The 24,923-nt window shown below is 35.4% G+C and overlaps 1 pseudogene across 1 annotated transcript in view; it reads left to right on the top strand.

The window, feature by feature from the left end:
• The window catches only part of LOC306879215 (voltage-gated inwardly rectifying potassium channel KCNH7-like), a 49,622-nt pseudogene that overhangs the window by 7,690 nt on the left and 17,009 nt on the right, over window positions 1-24,923 (top strand). The window contains exons 3-7 of the transcript in view: window positions 11,053-11,208; window positions 14,754-15,209; window positions 18,500-18,520; window positions 19,089-19,112; window positions 19,380-19,594. The product of the transcript in view is annotated as a voltage-gated inwardly rectifying potassium channel KCNH7-like (transcript). The remainder of the gene's footprint in view (window positions 1-11,052; window positions 11,209-14,753; window positions 15,210-18,499; window positions 18,521-19,088; window positions 19,113-19,379; window positions 19,595-24,923) is intronic.

Here is a 24,923-nt window from a genome sequence, read left to right on the forward strand (position 1 = left end):
TTATCCTTTTTATAACTTTTTTTCTTATTTGCCTTATTTATTTATGTTTATTACACTGATCTGAAGAACCTATAATGCAACATAAAGAACGTTTTTAATCATATAGCAAAATCAAGCGTCCTATACAACACAGTGTTTTTGATCAGAAGAGTGTTCTTTGCTGAAGAGGGTTGCTGCAAAGAACCACTGAATAACCTTTAACAGTGTGTGGTCATATTAGAGCTTATTCAGTTAATAATAATAAAAGCCCCCCCCACACACACACACACACACACACTGAATTGTGCCATACAAAGCTAGGTCCTCATGAGTATGGGTCATGCCTTATTTAGCATTTATATTTCAGTAGAATGTGATATCCCTGCATAATTCTTCTGAGACTTCCTGTCTGAGAGGACACTGTTATTTTATGTATAAGATGGGTTCAAGTGAGGGTTACATTCCAGAGCAATTTAAAATGTATTTTAAAGGAAATTCACAGGTTCATTGTTATTTAACTCATCAACTTTCAAATTTTCATTTTCCTAAAATTCTCACTTGTAAAGGTCACTACTTGATAAGATTTAAGGGTGTTAAATTATGGAATGATTTATCTCATGTAGCAAAACATTTTCCCTCTTTAATATGTTATAAAAGAAGAATAAAAGATCATTTACATGCTGCTTTGTAATAATTTATCTTGTATTTTATGTACCATAGATGGTTTATTTTGAGTATATTATTTCTGTTTTCTCTCATTTTTTTCTTTTTTTGTTGTAATTAATTTGTAATCGTAAATTGTAATTGTAATTTGTAAATTGTAATATAGCTTTTCATTTAGTTTCATGAGTTTATTTGTTTTTCATTGTTTAGGTGGAGGCTCTAAATAAACTTTTGGGTCACAGTATGGATTGTATTATATATTTTTTGTTTGTTTATTGTGTTTTTATTCTATCTATTTACCCTTGTGCAAAATAAACTAAACTACAGTTGTGGTCAGAATTATTGGAACCCTTGGTAAATATGATCAAAGAAGACTGTGAAAATTAACCTGCTTTGTTAATCCTTTTGATCTTTTATTTAAAAAATTCACAAAAAGCTAACCTTTCATTTGATAATAAGAATTTAAAATGGGGGGAAATATCATTATGAAATAAATGTTTTTTCTCAAACACACGTTGGACACAATTATTGGCACCTTTTTATTCAATACTTTTTGAAACCTCCATTTGTCAGTTTAACAGCTCTAAATCTTCTCCTATAATGCCTGATGAGGTTAGAGAACACCTGACAAGAGATCAGAGACCATTCCTTCATCCAGAATCACTCCAGATCCTTTAGATTCACAGCTCCATGACGGTGCTTCTTCTCTTCAGTTCACCTCACTCATTTTCTACAGGGTTCAGGTCAGAGGACTGGAATGGCCAGCAGAAGCTTGGTTTTGTGCTCAGTGACCCATTTTTGTGTTGTTTTTGAGGTTTGTGTTTGGATTATTGTACGGTTGGAAGATCCAAACATCACCCATTATAAGATTTCTAACAGAGTCAGTCACTTATTGATTTTTTATCTGTTGGTATTTGATAGAATCCATGATGCCATGTGTCTGAACAAGATGTCCAGGACCTCCAGCAGAAATATAGGCCCACAACATCACAAATACAGCAGTATATTTCATTGTACACATGGGGTACTTTTTATCCCTGTGTTCACCAAACCCATCTTGAGTGTTTGCTGCTAAAAAGCTAATTTTTTAGTTTCATCTGACCATAGAAGCCAGTCCCATTTGAAGTGCCAGTCCTGTCTAATAACTGAATATCCTGGAGTTTGTTTTTGGATGAGCTAGGAGAATTTTTCTTGAAATCCTCCCAAACAACATGTGGTGATGTAGGGGCTGTTTGACAATTTTTTTTTAAGGTTTTCTGACCCCGAGACTCAACTATTTTCTGCAATTCTCCAGCTGTGAGAGTCTTTAGCCACTCAAACTCTCCTTCTCACCGTGCATTAGGACGATATAGACACACGTCCTCTTCCAGGCAGTTTCATTACATTTTCTGTTGATTGGAAATTCTTAATTATTGCCCTGATGGTGGAAATGGGGATTTTCACTGCTCTAGCTCTTTTCTTAAAGCCACTTCACTAATTTGTGAAGCTCAATTATCTTTTGCTGCACATCAGAAATATATTCTTTGTTTTTTCTCATTGTGATGGATGATTAAGGGAATTTGGGCTTTGTTTTCCCTCCTATTTATATTTCTGTGAAACAGGAAGCCATGGCTGGAAAATTTCATGTTCATAATCACCCTAGAGTGCTCAAAATTGTGAATATGAATGGGAGTATACTTCAGAGATATTTTACTCTTAAGAATTTCTAGGGGTGCCAATAATTGTGTCCAACGTGTGTTTGAGAAAAACATTTATTTCATAATGATATTTCCCCCCATTTTAAATTCTTATTATCCAATGAAAGGTTAGCTTTTTGTGAATTTTTTAAATAAAAGATCAAAAGGATTAACAAAGCAGGTAAATTTTCACAGTCTTCTTTGATCATATTTACCAAGGGTTCCAATAATTCTGACCACAACTGTAAATTAAACTACACTGCTGGCTTGGCACGTTCCTTGCTGCAAAGGATTTCATTCATTTAATAGGAATCAAATAAATAATACAATTCAGCTAAAGCCATTGTGGGTAATGCATCATGTTGTGATGCATTACCCATAATCCTTCTCTCTTCTATATTTAAAACATTTTGTAAATTGTGGTTTAACCTAAACCGAAATGCCGTACCATGGGTGCAGCAGTCGCAATATTATGTAGCGTCTGAAAGTAGTCCCCAGGTATATCATAACTTGTTACCTAGCTGGGGACTACTTTCAGGCGCTGCGTAATATCATTGAGAATGAGAGTATCTAGCAATATCGGCCTAGAAAATCGCAACTTTTCATTTTTCATTAGTCTTAGTACACAATGTAACTACAGAAGAGTCAAGCTTTAAATAGGAAAATTATCGAAACTCTTTGGTCATTTTTGATGACCAAATGCTAATGGTCTAATCCGATTCAGTGATCTATGCCAAGCTAAGCTAAAAGTGCTACCAACAGACCCGGAGATCGGCTGAATGGATTCAAAAACGGTAAAACTCAACTGTTTTACTCTAGGGGAGTTGTAAAATGTGTTCCTTTAAAAGTGTTCCTTTAAGATTGGTTTTGTGGTCCAGGGTCACATATAATTATTAACAGATCATTAGTTCCTGTACATGGGAATACTAAGACTAATATCAATTAATTTTTTAATCAACATTGTCCCATGTATTGTACATGAAACATCAATCTGCTAAGCATTATATTTTCTGTTACTGCCATATTGAAGTTATGATGTGTGATTAAATATGATTTTTAGATGACGTTTAAGGCTTTGGTTTGAAGGTGAATAACTGAGCACATTGTCAGTCAGATGAGGAAGTGTTTGGAAAAGAGTGACCCATGACTCTCTTTGTCTTTTATTCTTTGTGCTTTGCTTCGCTTATGAATATATGCTGTCATGTTGCCCTGCAGGACTCTCTGTATGATTAATGAGCTGTGTTTATTAACACACGGCTCCACCAATCAGCTCCAGGTACCAGTCATTTTAAAGACTGAACATAACCGTGTCAAAGGCTGTATAAATGCTGTTAGTACAGAAAACAGGTGATGAATGGCAAATGACAGTCTGTGTGTTCATATATTCAAAAATCACTCACTTTAACATCTGGTTCATTTATCCCCTTCTTTTCAAACTCTAGCACACATAATCATCTGGATTTTTTTTGTAATGAAATTGGAATTATTCACTTGTGCCTCTGTATCTTGTATCGTAATTCTGTGAAAATGAAATCTGTTGATACAGATCCTCTTTCTATTATGAGCAGATTAAATGTTACAGTTTCACTTTGGTAGAGACAGAAGAGAGAGGAGGACACACACACACAGAAAGAGGTATTTATAGCTCTTGTGCATTTGGTAGGTATGATGTTTGGAGTCTCTGCTCAGGGGAACAGAGACACAGACTGCACTGCTGTACTGTTAACCCACAGCAATATAGCCGAAACTAACCCTATAAGCACTAGTCATTATTATTTTTACCAAGAATGTAAAATGCTTTGTCTGATTGTGAATGCTTTTCACCCTCTGCAAAAGGAACAAGAATATTACAGGTTTGTTTGAGGAAATACTGACATGTTTTATTCCTACCAGACCATAAACACACACATACACGTCCTGGCAGACTACAAACCTTGTCTCATCTCTATGAGTAGAATTAGAGAAGCACTGAGCAGATGAGTGTTAGAGCTCTGTAAAGAGATACAGATAGTCATTCTGAACCCATGAGCTCAACAGTCAGATTGGGATTGTGTTAACATGACTGGCCTCATCTTTAGTTCTACAAGACAACAGGCCACATTCATTCTAGTCTCAGCCTCTACACTGTAAAAAAAAAAAAAAATGGGCAAACTTATAAGTTTAAAGCAACCAGCTTCAAGCAGATTTTTGTTTTCTCAACTTCTTAAGTTTATACAACAAAAAGTTGAGAAATTGCCTAAAAAATAAATTGAGAAAATTCAAAAATCTGCTGAAGTAGGCTCAACTTATTTATTTTTTTACAGTGTAACAGCATGCCTACTGACCATCATAGAGCGGGCGGAATTATAAGCTTGGTTGCATGTTTCGTGTTACGTTGTAAAAAGATGTAACTTAGTTTAAGGAGTAGTTTCAATCTGATCTAACCCTTAATTCTGTTTTGTTGGTATAACCTAATGTATTGAGTGATGGAAAATAATAATTTGACTATAACAGGGCTCAGTGATAGGGGTTTTCACTGGCTACACCAAAGAATATCATTAAAATAGGTAATGTTTTCTTTGTTTTTGACTCATGTAACCTTGTATTCCAATACTTAAAGGTGCAATAGGTGTTCAGAAACATTTTCTGTTATGCTGGTTGAAAGTCTCTTCACATCCCGAAAGCAGTCATTAAGTTAAGTGGTCTAAATGTATTCATATGTATCATATATTCTGTGGAAGGCGTAGGACCAAGAAATGTTCGTCCAATCAAAATGCTCAGTCTGAGTGTTTTGATTGACTTTCCTACCTGCAAATACTAGCTGACAAATACAAATACATACAAAAACAAATACTAGCTGAACTAATATAAAATATTTTTAAAAAGAGTTAAAATAACAGTTTGTAATAAAATAATCACATAAATTACCCAACCCGATGTCATGAAAGTGCGTATGAATACCACAAGTTTATATTTCGCACACTATTTATACGCAGAAATTGACTTTGGCGTGTATATGATACGCAATGGTTGACTGGGGGTGTGGGGTAGGTGCGTATTATGTTAGATAAATTCTTAACGAAAAAAACCCACCAATTTTTTCAGGGGGGCTTTTGTGTGTGTGGGGAGGGAGTGGGGGTATGTGAATAGCTTGGTAGTCCTGAAATTCATTCTAACACAGACAAACAAGTAAAACAACTCACAAGGCGTTCATAAGATTTGAAGTCTGATCATTTTTGAAAAAAGTAGACAGAAAAAGCTCATAATGGGCTGTCTGACATGTTGATCATCAGTTGTGCAAGTGAGTTACAGTGTTTTCTGTCTCTCCTGTAGCGCAGTAATAACCAACTTTTCACACGCCCCTCAAAGACCAATCAGTCACAGTGCTTTAACCAGTGTGTGTGTGTGTGTGTGTTTGCATTGGATGGCTGCGCAGGGAAATTGAGATTGCAGACAATCAATAATTCAGCCAGACAGTTTCCTCACCTTATACATTCAGGATATACTCATAAACGTAATCTATACCTTTTCACATAAAGGCAAACAAGCACATCGGCACGTACATGCATGGTAATGTGAACATCGCTGAATGGATCGCTCAAGAAAGCATCATTCAAGAAAAATGTCACCGGTTCCATAAGGAAGGATAGGAAAGATAGACCAAATGGAGTGCATGAATGCTTTTTTTCTGTATTGTTATGAAAAGGCATGATGGGTGAATGTGAATGCTTGTGTGTGTGTGTGTGTATTTGTTTCTGCGAATTGTGGGGACTTTCCATAGACTTCTATTTTATACTGACCAAACAATATTTTCTATCCCCTAACCCTAAACCTACCCCTTACAGAAAACCTGTTTGCATTGCTACACTTTCAAATAAACATAATTTACTATTTTTAATCATTTTCCCTCAATGTCAAAAATTTCAGGTTTTATTATCCTTTTGGGGACATTTGGTCCCCACAATGTAGCAGAAACAAGTACAAACATGTGTGTGCTGGTGTGTAGGTGCGTATGGATTACTCTGTTTAAAGAAGTCTCCACAGGCTCTTTAGGTTTAATTATTGATAGTGGAAATTGAATCTAATGAAATTGCCATCGTCTTGAAACAAGAACGTAATACTTTCTGTATGTTCATATATAGAAGAAAATAAACACACACACACACACTCTCCCTCCTTCAGATAATTTCAGTAACCTGCGTTCTATTGAAAACGTTTTTGACATTTAAAATCACATTTTTAGGCTACCTGATATTCTGATAACAAGGCTTAATCTGTCTTAATTTTTTAATAGTTTAAACTCATTAATGCTGAGAGCTCAGTGTGCCCTGTTAACCTCTGTCAGTGCATCTTGCTAGTTTGACTGTGGTTTCTCCTGCTTTACACACTCAAGACAAGCATCAGATCACATTCCCTTTAAGACGTCATTGGGTCAACAGATTAATTCTTTATTTATGGAGGTCATGGTAATGGACAGATTTGAAAGTACCTCTGTAAATCAACATTGCACAAACGTGTAGGTTTGTTATGTGTGTGTACATTTTCAACTATATACACAGAACATACACTCTTACCATCAAACTCTTTCTCAAACCATTAAGCTGCATTCACACCAGGGGCTGGAGATAAGGTCGCTATTGGGCGTTCTCACATTGACAGTGACTCAGTTTTCTTGTTAAATACAAACATTTTGGAGACAAAAGACTAAATATAATATAAATATAAATTGAATCCGTACATAAAATCAAAAATGAATGATGAAGGCAAGGATTGGCCTAATTTCCGTCACTGCTGAGCTGAGAGGAGAACGATCACATGAGCTCTGTCTCCTTTCCTATTGGTTGTCGCTACCAAAAGTCGCTCTTCATAAAGTTGAAGGATTCTGAACTTTCCCGCGTTACTGGACACGCCCCATTCGTCGCCAACAGCTGTCGCTCGTGTCGCCAGAAATCGCCAGATTTCCATTGAAATTAATGGGATCGTGTTGTTTTGTTGTTGCATGTCGCTTGTAGTGTGAACTGCGGCTTTAGACTGGCATTACTGTTGCAAGAGAAAAAAATTATCCTTTGTGTCCTATTTATGATTTATTTCGTGGAAATACATTTTTATCAATCATCAAAGGAAATTGGTTTATATATAACTTTAATATCATTTTGTAAAAAAAAAAAAAAAAAAAAAAAAATATATATATATATATATATATATATATATATATATACATATATATTATATACACACACACAAGTTTGCTGGAGGTTTTCATCTGCCCCACTAGACTACTTAATTCATCTAAAGCGGCACCACAGAAGCATGAAATCCAAGCGTTTAAAGCACTTATTCAGTTCCATAGGGCTAATCTCTTAAGCTTCTCTTGTCCTTTCAGTCTACACACACACACACACACACACACACGCAAACAAGAATTTCCCTGATGCTTTCCTCAATTTGCCTCTCACCTAGGTTAATGCCGAACATAACCAACCAGGACTGTTTGAGATTAAAACTGACAGGTTGTTGCACTCCACAAATATTTTCTGCTGTAAAACGGATATTTATGCTCAGTCGTGCAATAAATTCTATTCCACACAGACCTAAGCCAATATCCAAAGAATCCAAATGGCATCATAAGCTCTGGAAAATACCATTCCAGGCTACTTTATTTAACATTTACGTCATTGTAGTATACTTTTTGTAGATATTTTTAGATGCCAAAAATTACATACCTTTTAGGGTGAGCTTGTAGAATCTTAGTGATTTTAGTTATTATTTTATAGTACTTTTTTTATGTCACTCTTAGATTTTATTATATAAAGATGTGTGAACAAGACGGTCAGTTTTCAGTTTTCTGAAGAGAAAGTGGATTCAAGGTGTGGAAGTGGAAAGTCTGTTATAGAGCGTGAAACATCTGTCCGTCACCAAGTTTCTAACAGGTAAAATCTAAAAGAGAACGACTGGAGCTCAAAATGCTTTTCTTGCAGATTTTTCCTCATGGCCTAGAGTGATCATGCTGCATCTCTCTCCCTGTCTCAGGATGTATTGCGTTATGTGGTAATATTGACAGTGATGTAGTGGAGGGTCATAGCCTGCTTACTCTGGGCATACCTGCCTCTCGTATTCCATTCGTCAACTGCAGAAAGAGAGGGATAGATTACATTCAATTTGTTAGTACACTTTATCGGTATCATTCATTTTAAAACTTTACATTCCTTGGTAATAATTAGTCTATATAGTGTTCCAGCTGTGCGAAAATACTCAGAATACTGTGATATGAAATACCTGTTCACCTAGATGCTACATTACTGCACAGAACCCATAGAGAACACACTCTGTCATAGACTTTATCTAACAGAAAGATGGCAATTCGTGAATTTGTAGATAGAATTAGAGTATGATTTTGGGATGGATCTATTTCCTTTTTAATTAGTTGACCAGGCTGAACAATTGGCTCCAAGGCAAACAACAGTATACCAAACAGAGGCTAAACACATTATATTCCAACTCTGAAACTCAGATATTTTGGATTGAATTTCTGTTGATTTTCTATTTCTCACACTCTGTTTTCTCTAAATCTGAGCATGGTTGAGCCAAATCGCCTATATACTATTTGGCATTTAAAGCATCATTAAAGTATTGTTAGATATATAAATCTAAATCTAAAGAGAAACTTAAATCTACTGAAAGGCTAACAGTACAATACAAATCTCATTTTTTGAAAAAGATCAAATTCATGAATTTCTGAAACAATATCAATATTCATTTTGTGATTCTATACTCTTTCTTATTCTATTATTTTCTTTTTTTTACACTCCTTTTGAAATATTTCTGCCTACCCCTTGGTGGGTTTGAAAAACATTGTATCACTGGACACATTATAGACTGATTTGATAGACTTTAATTCATTTTTTTTTACAAATGTAGTTACTGTGAGTTGCCTTTGCAGAGAAGTAAAAAAAAATCTCAGAGATGATATATAACCATGAAGCTGATGCTCTCTGAACTGTGTCATTGTAGCTGCCATAATGATGATATTGTTTATCTGAGCTCTGTAAGCACCGATTGCTGATGTTAGTTCCAGGTGTGTGTGAGTGTTTGTGCATTATAGATGTTCTGCAGGTGGTGATTGCAGAAGCTCTGTGGTGTGTGTGTGTGTGTGTGGACCGCTGCTAATAATATCACAGATTGACAGAGAAACACTGGGCACACTAGACGAAAGCTCAGATTTATTTATAGATCACATGGCCAAATAAAGCAGACAAACAAACACTACTTCTTTCTTCGGTGTGTCCTTCTAACTGATATGTGATCATTCAAAAGTTAATTCTAAATTGACCTGATTCTACAGGCTCACACACAATGGCTGCTCCTGCAGGCCGGAATAATCAAACAGGGAATTCTTGTCACAGTAAACTCTGTACTGCTCTCCAATTGTTGTTGAGATAATGCTCAATAAACTGACAAGAGTAACCGTCAAAGCAGATGAACTCATCGTCCTGAAAGGGCGATCACACTGACAGTGATTTGCAGAGACCTGAAGTCGCAGTTTCCATCTAAATGAGTGACAGGGACTGTTGGTGATGTGACAAAGTTGAACAGAGATCAACTTTTCATGTATAGTGTATAGAGTACAAAATAAAACTCTATTTCAACTCGAAATTAGTCAATGAAAGGACTAGGAGGTGCTTACTAAGGATGTCAAAACAAATTACATTATATTATATTATTAAAAATAAAAATATGATGTGTTTTCTATTCATTTTGTCTGGCATATGCAAACCTAAAACCCTTTTACCAAAATTTGGGACATGACTGAATACAGTTTAGAAGGCTAATTTATTATTTACTAATATTAAACTAACATTAAATAAATTGTTATCAGGTTGCAAAGTCTAACTATAATATATTAGTTACAGAAACTGGGAGTGTTGTAGGTAACAAAAAATATTTTTGTAATTCCAAAATTGTTAGCTTTTTTAAAATAAGTTAAATTGTTTTACAACATGAAATTATATTATTAATAATATTTTAATTGAAAAAAAAAAATCATCCTGTGGCTCTCTTGGACATTATTTTAATGCCAGATTTTATGCTAAATAATCTAGTTTCTCTCTAAAGACAAAGGATATGCTTGTTTGTAAATAAATAAATAAAGAAGAAGAAGAAAATAAAAAATACAGTAGCTGTGAAGTTTAAATACTCTTAAGTATCTGAAGTTTCAGTGACAGTGTTTGTAATCTTGTTTGATAACTCCAATGCCAATGACACATTACTGTATGTCAGTTGCTCATATAAATTCACTGGAAAAACTGAATTATGATAATGAATGATAATAGTTATGACTTCAGAGATGGAGGCCAAGGGCTAATTAATATGTCTGATAACTCTTGTAATGATCAACTCAAATTCACAGGTTTCTATCAAATGTGAAGACAAATCAGAGCCACGGCTCCATTGTGCTTTATCTCAAGGGTCATCTTGCCCTATAGTTGCCATGGCGACCCTCATCTTTGCCTGTCAGAAATGAATCCTGAACTTGTCAAACTGAATGAGCGTCAGAATCTACACTCAAAACTGCATGTTTGTTTGTGTAGTAAAGTAGCAAATGTAACCTGCCCTCCACAACCTCTGGGTATTTATCAGTACACCTATGCTAATTAAGCTAATTAATATGAAGAATCTTAATTAATCAGAGGTCAATGGTTGGATTTGTTTTGCTGTCTAAACCAAAAGGTAATGAATAAATTGTTTTTGTCCACAGGATCAGACTTCTTGTGTGCAACACACATCATTCCGGTGAAGAACCAAGAGGGTGTTGTCATGATGTTCATCTTGAGCTTCGATTACGTGCTGAAAGAGGGCAGCATGGATTCATTAGACCGACTCAACCACACCTCGCCAGCCAGACTAGAACAAAGTGAGGCTTCTCCTTTCCTATTTTCTTTTCGTTTCTTTTATTATTCCCTCTCTTTATCATTTCCATCAATGCAATCTATTCCCAGCATCTGCTTTAATTGCTTACTACCTGTCTGCCAGATGGGAGAGAGGAAGAGAAAATTTCAAACAAATGGAGCATCGTGGCTGAGAAGGAATAGAGAGAGAGGTGTGCAGGAGGAAATATGGAGAGAGAGAACGGTTTTATTTGCTCCAGTTGCTCTGGCTCACCAGCACACACTGTCAAGACCAAACCCAGTCAGCCAGAAAGGAAACGAAGTGGGGGAAAATAATTTATGTGACACGGTGTTACAATTATTTGGATCCCTGAGGCCAGGTGCTGAACGGCACTTCATTTATAGGATCCCGTTCAGGAAAACGGCCCTCACTAAACCATCCAATACAAACAGAGCGTGTGCACATGCTATAATTATCACAAATGTTCATAGAGACCTGTAAGCAATAAAACTGCTGCATTGCATTTTCTGCAAAATATGCTACTGCATCAGTTTACACACGTGAACACGCACACATAAACACACCCTGCCTGATGTCCTCCTCTAACTCTGTATTGGAAAGTCACATCTGAACTATGAAATCCAATTAATATCCAATGCTAATACCGTCTCTGAGGTATCATAGCAACAGGGAATGTTTTGAAAAGGACATCTGCATGTGTTCGTACTGTATGTGTGTGAGTTCGAGGCACTGTTTAGTCAGGGCTGCTATAAACCGACGATTTGCTATTGCAGTGCAGTCTGTTATGCTGAGACATACAACATGATGCTTTAAAAAGAACGTCAAGCTGGGATGAATTTAGATTTCCTAGATCTTGCTTCCTCTGAGAGAATGGCTGAGGGCTTAGTAGATAGGAAGTGCATTGAACCAGTAAAGAAGAGACAAACTAGCTAGTAAAATTTACAGGCTTTTCCATCCTGACTCTGTCAATCATTTATTAGGCTTTACTCTGATCAAAAATTGAAGGACGTCCCCCTCCAAAAAGCTTCTTTTGTGGGGTGCTTTAGGTTGTTTTGATGAAGGAGTGATATAAATAGCCCAGTTTGGAGAGACTTTTAATTAATGCTGACGTGGTACTGAAACCCCAGGGAAGAGACAGACAGAGAGAAAGAGAAAAATCAGATTACAAAGATTTAAAAAAAAAGTTTCTAAATATAAAATCAAAAACTGATAACTGAAGTACAAGATCTGAAGAAATGAATTGAAATGAAATATGCAATAATGGTTTTAAGATCTGATGTCAGCCAGATTAATAACTTTAAACAGCACGTTCATACTCTTCACTAATAAGAAACGTTTACATTGAGGTGAGAAAGTAGAATACATGCTATTATTCCTAACAGCAGAAGAGCAAATGACAAGAGTAGTGTGTGGGTAAAATATAGCTTTGTGTAGCACATCCTGGTACCCAAGTAAAAAATGTGTTAGAAACACTTTTATAGAAGCTGATTGCAACTATTTGTGTTGCACATGAAGTGTAAAGTGTGTCAGGTTAGCAAAAATGTGATGCAAAGAGGCTGTTTTTGAAGTCGAGAGCAGGAAAAAAATCTGTTGCAGCCAAAAGCAAATCTGCAGCTTGCAACTGAGTGCAGCATAGCATGTATCTCATTTCAAGTATGAAGAAGGCACTTATATCAGTGTCTTACAGGTCTGGCAGCAAAAATTGCCTTTTTAATTCTAAGGGTTAGAAAAGGGGATAAAACAGTCATGAAAACCTACTTAGTTTTTAAATAAAATAAAATAAATAATAATGATAAATGATATGACTACTTTAGGTTTTTCACCATTTTAATAAACATTTAGCTTTATGCAGTTAACTTTATCCTGCAATGGGATAAATGCATTGCTAAAGTGTTAAAGGAATACCTCAAAGAAAAATCAAATGTCATAATTTTATCATGTCAGACTGCAGAACACTGCTGAGGCTGCTTGAAATGTTATGTCAACAGCACAATTACAATAGAAACAGATGTCATGAGTTTTCCAAGGACAACATAATGTTGTAGGGCACCAAGTGTTCATGAAACTCTCCTACACTCAATGTTGTGGTATTGCCCAATAATATAATATTTGATTAAGTTGGTCTCACTGGTCCATAAATAATTCAGCCGTATTTTCTCTGTGGTTGATATGAGATCCAATTGATCAAAATGCATCTTAGTACCAGGTGTCAACAGGGCCAAAGAGACTTTTGTTTTTGTGTTCTGCAACACAGGTTATTAACCTTTGTAGATCCGCAGTGGCCCTGTATGAAAAGATTTATTTTCTTTGTAACACTTCATAACATAGTCCATAAAGAACATTATCTAACATTATTACATAATACAATGATTATAGAACAGGTAAATAGCTAGAAAGTTTGAAATTACTTAAAAGTGAGAAATGTTTTGAAAATATAAATCTTTATATTTAGATCTTCTTCCTGGAGCCCCTGGAGTACCTTCAGGGACCATGTTTTCACTATTTATGGTGCTTTTTGGATAAGACAGAAGCTGAATTTGAACAAGTCAGCAAGAGAAGCTGCTCACAAAAAATAATCACAGCCAATTAAGAAGGTGGAGGAGGACAGGTTCAGAAATTACTTCTTCAATTTAAGGGGCAATGTCTACTCACTGGAATTGATTTCCAGGGGCATTTGTTTTTAAGTTTGTAAGGACGTTTTTTTATATATAATTATCTGTGTTGTCTTTTGTCAAATATCTAAACCATTCAATGAATCAAAATACTGTTACCAATACAATTGTATCAACAAAAATAATACACTGCACAGATGCAATAAAATCTGCATCACTAAATGGGGAGAGGACAGAACTGGGAAAGGACCATAAGCTGGGATTTGAACTCTCCCGAAGTGCAGTGGCACTATATATTCCGGCATATATTTATTCTTTAGGCTATTATGAATTAGTTTATTGCGCACTAAAAAGTTTAGACATTGCATTGTTTATTTTAGTATCATGAAAAACTAAATATTTTTTTGAATTGGCATTAAATTATATGACATTAATTATTACAGGACATAAATTCAATTGACTGCTCTCGCAAAAAATCCACCGAAGAATCACCGAAGCTGTCCAAAATGAATCTCTTACTTACATTATATCTGCTCTTTGCTGTTCATGAGTAAATTCGCAAGAGTGCAGAATTCAGAATTCACAAAAAAATGATCAATGTTCACTATTCTAAAGCCTCTGATTGGTAGTTGCATTCATACGCTTAACGGAAACGTGACCTTGGTAATGCGCATTGCTACAAAAATATGCATAAAAACATGAGCAGATCTAAACTAATGCTGCAGTCGACAGTCATTATTACAGTCATAATTAGTTTAAATATCCCCCATTATCTTGAATTTGGCAGTCATTTTTGTTCATTTTGGTGGCGTTTTTACTCTGGCAATTTCCAGGGAAGACATGTTTGACTGTTAAATTTATCATTTTATACAATATACAATAATAAAATCATGCCTCTTTCTTGTTACCTCCTAATGTGTCCCTTTTTATTTTGTAGAAAAAGGACGTTTCTTCCGTTTTCGTCTGCCTGCACCACTGAGCATGCTGGGAGTGAGTAAGCAATCCCTCCCTCAGGAAGACCCGGATGAGGTGACCATCCATTTGGCTGATCAGAATGAGAAACGCTCTTCCTGCTCGTCATCTGTCTCTCTTTCCCTTTCTCCACGTGAGCTCCATCCACCCACTGGTGAGAGCTGTAGCCCGTCATACGGAAATGACACCTGGGCTCTGATTGGCCAGAATTATCTGGGGTCATGTTCACCTATCTCAGGGCCACAGGATCACTCGTCTCCAAGGGGCCCCTGGGAGCGAGTGGAACCTCAGGAGCCTTTGCCGACTGCATCCAGGAGAGCATCACAGGCTAGTATGTGCACGTTTAGGAGAGTATCATCTACACAAGATTTAGAAGGACTCAGCACGCAGAGGACGTACCGTGATCGCCATGCTAGTGAAGGTATACAAACACATGTAAATACACAAGCATAAGCTTTTAAGAAGAATCATATGACTGCTATTGGTTGTGTCAAAAGGAATAGTCTACCCAAAAATGAAAATTTGCTTAAAATTTACTCACCCTCCGGCCATCTAAGATGTAGAGGAGTTTGTTTTATTCACCTGAACAGAATTGGGGAAATTTAGCATTACATAACTTGTTCACCGATGGATCCTCTGCAGAGAATGGGTGCCATCAGAGTCCAAACAGCTGATTAAAAAAAAACATCACAGACAGTAATCCACAAGTAAATAAATAAATCCAATCAATAAATGAATCCATAATTTTAACTTAAACCATCCCTTCTGGCCATAATCCATAATAATGTTTCCTCCAGAGAAAAAGTTCATCCCCTGCTGTCTTCTCACATCAAAATCCACCCATATATTTGTTTAGAACTGTTTTTTCACTTGTAAATGGTGCATGATCTATGCATATTTCTCTCTTGATTCAGACAAAACGACTTTTTTTTTGGAGAAATCAATATTATGGATATAGGGCTTGTACTATACTGTACTGTAGCTGGAAGCAAATGTTTAAAATTAAAGACATCTTAATGATATGAAGGATCTAAGCACCCTCAAATGCAAACTGTGTGCGTTGCTTCAAGAGAGCAACCATACATTTGTGTTGTGTGTTACTATCTTTTGGTCATTTACATTAAGTCAAGTCAAGTCACCTTTATTTATATAGCGCTTTTAACAATGTAAATTGTGTCAAAGCAACTGCACAATATCAAAATCAAAATCCTCTGGCCAACAAACCAGCAGTTCAATTTAACTGCAGCAAAGTCAGATTGTAAGGTCTCAACTAGTTCCAGTGGTCATTTGGTAATTCTGTATGTTGTCTGAGCGTTGGCATCCTCTTAGGTCCTCTGAGGGGTTGGCATTATCTTTTCTCAGGTGTTCGGTCATCTCAGATCATTTAGGGGTTGGATCCAGACTGAAGCTTCTGTCATTCCTAATTACCACGGGATGTTAATCCCGTGGCAGAAACAGAGACAAATAGAGACATAATTAGCGTAGCTGCTGTTCCATCTAAGCAAAAATGATTTGTTCAACCCAAGCTAAAGAATAATAATAATGTACATTTGATCAGATATACTACAGTACAAGATTATAAAATGCATTATGTGAATGCTTGGCTAAAGAGATGTGTCTTTAATCTAGATTTAAACAGAGAGAGTGTGTCTGAACCCCGAACGTTATCAGGAAGGCTATTCCAAAGTTTAGGAGCCAAATGTGAAAAAGCTCTACCTCCTTTAGTGGACTTTGTGGACTAGTGGACATTATTAGTATCTTTATTTTTCCAGTGTTGTTTAGTCTTAGGATGGGTGATTTAAAGGGCTATTTGTCTTCATGAGTTAGAGATAAGAGAGTGTCTCATTTCAAGGTTTTGAAAATTTTCCATTACTATTGCTTGTGGTATAATAACACTTGTTGGATTTGTGCTGGTCAGACGATGTCAGAGCATTGAAACAAGACTATTCAATAAAATATTTTTTTTTTATCATCATGACTTCATCTCCTGCATCTGTTCTTCACTGTCTTTACTCTGTCAACTTCTTAGCTGATCGATAGACCGTTAATACAGTTTGGGTTCCAGTCTTTGCAAAACACTGGTTTGTGGTACCAGACAAGACTAGCTGTTTTAGCTATTAAACAACTTTGCTGACTAGTTGTTCTGTTACCAGACAAAATGGATATTTTCTGACAGGATCTGGCGTCTTGCTCTGGATCTGATGTTTCTGGCGCGGAGGCATGATCTTACAGATAGATTTTTTTATTACAAACTTCTTGAGCTTTTTGAGTCATTCACTGCAGAAGATACATTTTTGAGCAAGCGATGTAATGCTACATTTCTCCAATCTGTTCCAAAGAAGAAACAAACTCATCTACATATTGGATGGCCTGAGGATCAAATACATTTTTTTTACCAGATTTTCACTTTTGTGTAAACTATTCCTTCAAAGTGACTTAATTTGTTAAAATGTACTGCTTTACTTATGTCATTATAATATGGTTAATAAAATCTATTAATTTAGAAATTTTAGAATATTGAATGAGGCACTACATATGGATAGGGTAGGCTAAATAATACTAAAGTATGGGTGCAAGGTCAAAACTTTTACATAGTTAAGTCAAGGTATCTAGCCAAAATATGAGTGAATATAAGGTTTCTATATTTAACTGTGCTTAAATATTTAAAAAGTAAAAAGTAATCGTTTTTCTTAGCCCTTGAAACTGATTGATGAAATCAGGAGACAGGGCAGATTTTCTCATTAAAATGAGTAATATTCTCAATGTCGTGACTTTGTAAGGCTCTAGGACACAGCAGAAGCTAAACTGCAACCTGTATCCTGAAAAGTGTTACCTGAAATTGCTAAGCATTAAATTCAACTGCAGTTGGTTTTATAGTTGTTTGGCACTTGGACATAGTTGTTAATGGACTGACCACGTTTGCACTCCAGTCACATTCTCCAGAGATTGCTATAACATAATTAAAAATGTTAATATAGAGAGATGTCTTTACAAGGGCGAATGACTATAGGTTTGGCCAATGTCACATTAATTTTTTTATTTTTATTGGCCATGTTAAATAACAGTGCAATGAAATCCACATGAACGTGATGTGACTGGTTAGTTTAGACAGGCAAAGATACATATTTGTAGCATATATTATATATTTCCATTATGATAAACAATAAAATACAGTATATAGCTTGAACATGAAGTAAATTGTATGGTAAGAAATGTATTTTTTATTGTGACTTTTAATATGCAAAAGGTCAGCTTGTTAAATATGCACATATTTGCATATCATATCAAATGTAACGTAGAGTTCAAGGAAACTTTCACAACATTTTGGTTTAATGTGTTCAGCATCTCAAGGTTGTTTATTGACCATGTGATTTATTATACTTGGAAGAAGATATCTAACAAAACATCTCACAATTTACAGCATTATTAAGCACAAGTAAAATGTTTATGCTCTACAGTATATCTAATATAAAATATGACCTAATATAAATCCACCCAAAATCATTATTTATGCCTATACTTCCTATACCCACCTAAATGCTTTATTGTCTTTTCTTCTGAGAAACTTTTAGGTTCTGCTAATCTGATGGGGATTTTTTTATTTACTCTCACACAGTTTAATAGATCTCACCTATCACTGATGCTTTTGACTGCCTTTCACTGTCTTTCTCTTCTTTCACTCTGTCCATCCGTGATCTATTGCTTTCTCAGATAATGGCCGTAGTATTAAAGGTAACAGAGCTGTTACTCAGCACATGCTTGCCTGCCTGCCTGTGTAAAGCATGCTCAGGCTTACACTGAATGCTCCCGAAACACTCTTAAATTGACAATCACAAAATCCTGAAAAATAAGTGTGAATGTGCCAGAGGGACAGAGGAGAGATTTGCATGCGTAATGCCTTACGTGACGTGAAAGTGCATGGGACAGAAGCCACTCGCTGTATTGTTTGAGCCGATATTTAAGAACTAAGTTTGAGCTTTTGCATCTTCTTCTGTCTCTTTTATTCCTCTCCCTTTTCTTCTTCTAAGTCTCTCTTTCTGAACCTACATGGGTTTTCAACCCCTCAGGTTAAAGCTAACGTATTCCACAGGAGAATGGATTGTTTAGATTATTGTAGCATTCTTGTCATAAATCTTTTCAATATACAAGACTGTGTGGATCATTGCAGTTCAGTGACCTGTTTATGACAGTAAAGTTCTTGAGATGATACCAGATTCTCTTGACTTTTGACCTCTTTTCAATAGTGAAATCATTCTTTGCTCCCCTTCCCCCTCTCTTTCACTCTCTTCTCATTGGCTAGTGTCGCGCTCTTGGATGGCTGGGGGTATGGCTAGAGCTTCACTTCTTTGATTTTAACCGTTGTCATGTCTCTGTCGTCTGTGCGTCTACTGTCTTTGTATCTTGTGTTTGCAATTAACTCAAATGTTGTTGATGGTGGTGGTACTGGTTTTATTGTTGTTCTGGAAATGCAGATTCTTAAAATGATCAGTGTTGATGTCACTATTAAAGTGACTCCTGCTAGAATGCTATTTTTTTTAATAGTGAGAGAGAGTTGTATCTTGCTCATAATTAGTGTGTGTATTTGCTTTAGGACCATTTAATCAGATCAAGTCCAGCATTCTGGGTTCCACGTCTGATTCAAACCTCACTAAGTACAGCACCATCAACAAGATCCCTCTCATCACTCTCAACTTCTCAGAGACCAACAATGACAAGCGGGCATCATCTCCGCATTCCTCAGAGAAAACCATCATTGCAGCAAAGGTCAAAGATCGAACACACAACGTCACAGAGAAGGTCACACAGGTGAGTGATGGACATTACATCATGGAAAAATTCATTTACTACCCTAAATGCAGCAACTAACAAAAGTGGTCTCACAAAACGCCATTAATTACTACGAAATATTACAATAGTGTCTCTCTTATGCGAAAGTCTGACATATTAAGGGTTGTCTTAATAATTGTATAGAGAGGAGACCTTCAGCTAGAAGTGAAAGTTAGACAAGACTAACACACACATTAATTCAACTCCTTTACATTTCTATAAACCAGCTGAGTATACCTGAAAATGTAAATAAATTTGCCTCAAGGTAATTCTTTCTTAAACCTCAGTTCATACTGTTGTGTGTATTAATCAGTGCACATTATCCCAGTGAATAAAATGTTTGTCTTCCTAATCTTTAAACAAAAAATAATGCATTATGCCATTTGCCAAATAACTATTTAGTAATTGTTTTAGGGTTCATTTGTAATGCAGTCTTTCTCAAATCCTTGCAAAACAAGTCATTTAAGTTATCAATTAGTTCACATGTGTGCATGCAACACTAATGACTAGATAGCCCACGTTACACCTCTCTTCATCGGCTACTGGTCAGTGCTCGCATCAAGTTCAAGACATTGGTGCTTGAGTAGAAAACAGCCACATGCTCAGCATCCTCTTACCTCCAATCCCTCTTAACCAATTTACATCAACTCTAGAAGTCTGAGGTCAGTGCGTGAGCGTTGTGTCAATGTACCATGAGAGAGAGGCACAAAATCATGTTTCCAAACATTCACATTCACAGTTGCTCTCTGGAGGAATGATTTTACAAACCTGATATTCAAGAAACAGCTAAAAACATATCTCTTCTGTGAGCACTTAACAGCATCTTGCCGACTCTTTAAACAAATCCTCTGCGTTTTCAGCATTTGTTAAATCCCTCGATGTTTGAGACTTTATATGTGATCATGTACCACAAAACCAGTCTTAAGTGTCAATTTTTCGAAATTGAGATTTATACATCACCTGAAAGCTAAATAAATAAACTTTTTGTTTTTTACGATCTGACAAAATTTGGCTGAGATACAACTATTTGAAAATCTGGAATCTGAGGGTGCAGAAAAATATAAATATTGAGAAAATCGCCTTTAAAGTTGTCCAAATAAAGTTGTTAGCAAAGCATATTACTAAACAAAAATTACGTTTTAATATATTTACGGTAAGAAAATTACAAAATATCTTCATGGAACATGATCTTTACTTAATATCATAATGATTTTTGGCATAAAAGAAAAATCGATAATTTTGACCCATACAATGTATTTTTGGCTATTGCTACAAACTTAAGACTGGTTTTGTGGTCCAGAGTCACATATGTTTAGCGTTCATGCTATTGCCTGCTTAAGATGCATCTTTGTTGTTTTCCTCATTTGTATGTAAACTACCATAAAAAAAAATTGTGGTCACTAATAATAATAATACATAATACTCTATTATTCAGCAAAGACACATTGAATTGATCAAAAATGGCAGTAGAAATATATTTACAATATTATTAAAAAAAAAAATTCAATTTCAAATAATCCTGAAATGAATGAAACAGTTTAAACAAAAATAATGTTGTCAGCATTTTTACTAATAAGAAATGTTTTTGAGCACCAAATCAGCATTTTAGAATGATTTCTAAAATATAGCCAGTAAAATATTATGTTGTAACAACAGTTTTTGCTGTACATAAATGAAGCCTTGGTGAGCATAAGAGATTTTAATGTTTTCAAAACTTGTTTTAAAAAAAAAAAATGTATTGACTTTGAATTACTATCTGGATCTGGTATATAACACCTCTTTTTATTATTTAGTCAATTCCTCATGGATGAAAGTTCTTAGAATATATATTTTTTTTCTTTAAATGTCATGTTTCACTCAGAAATATGTCATATTACAGAATTAAATTAGGTTGCAAATGCTGTTTCATGTTGACCAAAGAGAGCACTAATGATGGTAACTTCAAACGAAACAACTATTTACAACACACCATTAACAGCACAAAATAGATATAAAATCTGTTGATTCTACATAACTACTCAAGTCCTTCTGCTTGAGATTTGACATTTGCTGCACAACGAGCAGGACCGATAAACGTATAAGAGGTATATTCTACATATATGTATTTTAACCACATGTCTGGAATAATTAGTAGGAACTAATAATGAAACATGAAGTAATAAAACTAGCCATGTACATTCACACATGCACCACTAATGACTAAATACATGCAAAATATTGGCTCAGTTTATTTTTCTCTCCCTCCTCTTCTGTCTATTTCTGTCAGTGGTGCTGTTTTTTGTTTGTTTGCCACATTATAGACTTATTGCCTGTAACTATCCAGATGGCCAGTTACACACACAGATGGCTTGTTTCTTCTTTTCCATTCTTTGTGTCGTGCTGGTTGAAGAGTTGGACTCTAATTAAACTGGGTCTTGGCATCTAATCCTGAAACGCAGTCTCCCACGCACCCGCAACCTTTATGCTGAACGTGATTTCACGCTTTCTGATTGATCCCTTTTTTAATATATCTTTTTATAATATATCTCTTTAAACTCTTCTTAATAATAATAATGAAATCCTTAAGTTATTTAACTGAAATAACTTTAGAAAAGTTAATGAGCTCAGAGAAGTCACTTATATGCATGTGCAACCATGTGTTTTTAACACTTCCATATTAGATTAAAAATAACCTAGCTTTCCACAATTATAGTTTAAAGATAAACATAACTTGTGAACACACTGTAAAGTTGAATCTGAAGTACGCCAACAAAGGTCACTAAAAGCAAGAGTTTGATTACTGCACTGCATTATTGATCAATAATTAAACCCCAATCAGTTATTTATTCACTGCATAGATGACGTCATTTGGCAGGATGTGACTTGTCATGTGACACGCAGACAAGCTCACAAATACAGATACGGTAATTAGGAGCAGACATGCTTTATAGCCAGCTCCAATTATTCTACTAATTATGATGGCCTCAGTCAATACAGAGCATTTGTGACCTGCTGTATCATTTTGAGATATTGTGACCCAATTTGAGTTTTATGCACTGGATGAAAAAGTCACTTTCTAATTTTTTTTTTGTGAAAGATATCAATACTGCACTTTTGTTCAGCAAGGATGCATTTAGTTTATCAAAAGACAGAGACAGACTTTAAAAGACTTTAAAATTGTTACAAAAACAACCTCTCGCTTCCACTTAGCTTTTTGTCAGATCTCTAACACCCTATCTAATTGAAGGCAAAAAAAAAATCTTTAAAAAATTGTATTTCAAATAATTGCTCTTCTTTTGAACTTTCGATTCATCAAAGCATCATGAAAACTGTATTCAACTGCACAACGGTTTTCAAGTGTGATGATAATAAGAAAGGTTTCTTTCTTGGCACCGATAGCCTCGTGGGCAGCACGCTGACATGTAGCATCATTGCACTTTGGTCATCCCGAGTATAACTATACTGTTCTATCGAAATAAAGTCATAAAAAGCCAAAAATAAAATAAATGTTTATTTAGAAGAAAATCTGCATATTAGATTTCTAAAGGATCATATCACACTGAAGACTGGAGTATTGATGCTGAAAATGCAGCCTTGCCATCACAGGAATAAATAATGTTTTAAAATACCTTAAAAGAGTTATCAAATAAATACAGCATACAGAGCATAAGAGGCTCTTTTCAGAAACATTTAAAAAGTTTGTATAATTGAAACATTTCCTCATTCTAACTCTCTGCAGTCTTTCTCATGGTTTTCATCAAATGACATTGACTATGAAAAGTAAAACATATGACCTCTTAGTGGCTGCAGCCCATGGGCCTCCCAGCAGCAACATTATTCAGCCCGTGTGTGTGTGTGTGTGTGTGTGTGTGTGTATGTGTAAGAAATGAAAGACACCCTCCATGACACACAAATACACACACAGGCGAGCTGAAGGCTTGGCAATTACTGTCACTGAAAGCAAGAGGAAATTGTCTCTCATCCTATCTGTATCAGTGGAGGAATGGAGAGGAGGGCTGTATGAGATTTGCCTCTGTGACATTGAGACCATCCTAGTGTGCCCCACACGCATGCTGTCAGGGCTATACAGATCAAAACAGCTGTTGACTCATTTGTAGTCTTGCGTAGCCAGACCTTCAGACTGACGGCTAAATTCAAAATTAAGATGGAAATCAACAATGTCGGTAATCAAATATGAAAATTTGTAACATTGTCCTTTGCTTAAATAAGCTATTCCCAAACATTTTTTTATATCAACTGAACCCCTGTGACCTGAAATATTTACTTGAAGTATCCCCTAAAAATGATGTATATAAAATTTAGGGCTGTCAAGCGGTTCAGATTTTTTATCTAATTAATTACATGTGTCGATCAATTAATCAAATTATTCACAAATTAATCACAAAACAATTTTAAGAAAGTTACTCCCAAAAGATCATATAAAGTCATTATTGTGCAAAATGAGAAAAGCATTGAATATACATGACAAAAAGTAGCTTTAGAATAAATATTTTGATAAATAATGATAATAAATGGGCATTAAAGTTTTTTTTTGTTTTAAAAAAAGAATATTGAGATATGACATGATTTTAAAAAATGAAATGGTGCTCTCAATATGAAACTAAAACTGCCTGTCGGTAGCCACACGTCATGTCTTAATGAGTGAGTCTTTGTCATTCGTTCAACTGATTCATTCTAATGGCTCATTCATTTAAAAACAAGGCAAGTGACTGTCTTCATAAATGGGTCACTGAATCATTGGCTCACTTGATTTGTTAAAAACCTTGGAATGCATTAATAATTTTAACGTGTTATTTTTAAACACACTCATCAATATTTGCATAAAATTTAGCTCTTGTAAAAGTATGCCATATCTATATATTTTGATAACACTTTAGTTCAGAGACCAATTCTCACTATTAACTAGTTGCTTATTAGCATGCATATTAGCATATTGGCTGTTTATTAGTACTCATAAAGCACATATTAATGTCTTATTCTGCATGACCATATTTTAGATCATTTACTCCTACCCCATACCTTAACTTAACAACTCCCTTACTAAATATTAATAAGCAGTGTAATAAACACTTGAAAAACAATTTACAATTTACTCACTGCTTCCTTTGCTACTGTAAACAAACTTGCGAGACTAGCATATCTCAGATTATTATGGATATGCATGCTTTATTTCACGTCTTGTGGACTATTGACAAAAAGCACCCTCTTACCCTTATTGTAATGCTTGGAGGGGCCAGGACAATTTTAATATTACTCCAATTGGATTTGTCTGAAAGAAGAAAGTTACATACACCTAGGATGCTTTGAG

The sequence above is a fragment of the Barbus barbus genome (assembly GCF_936440315.1).
Source record: "Barbus barbus genome assembly, chromosome: 13".
Lineage (NCBI taxonomy): Eukaryota > Metazoa > Chordata > Actinopteri > Cypriniformes > Cyprinidae > Barbus > Barbus barbus.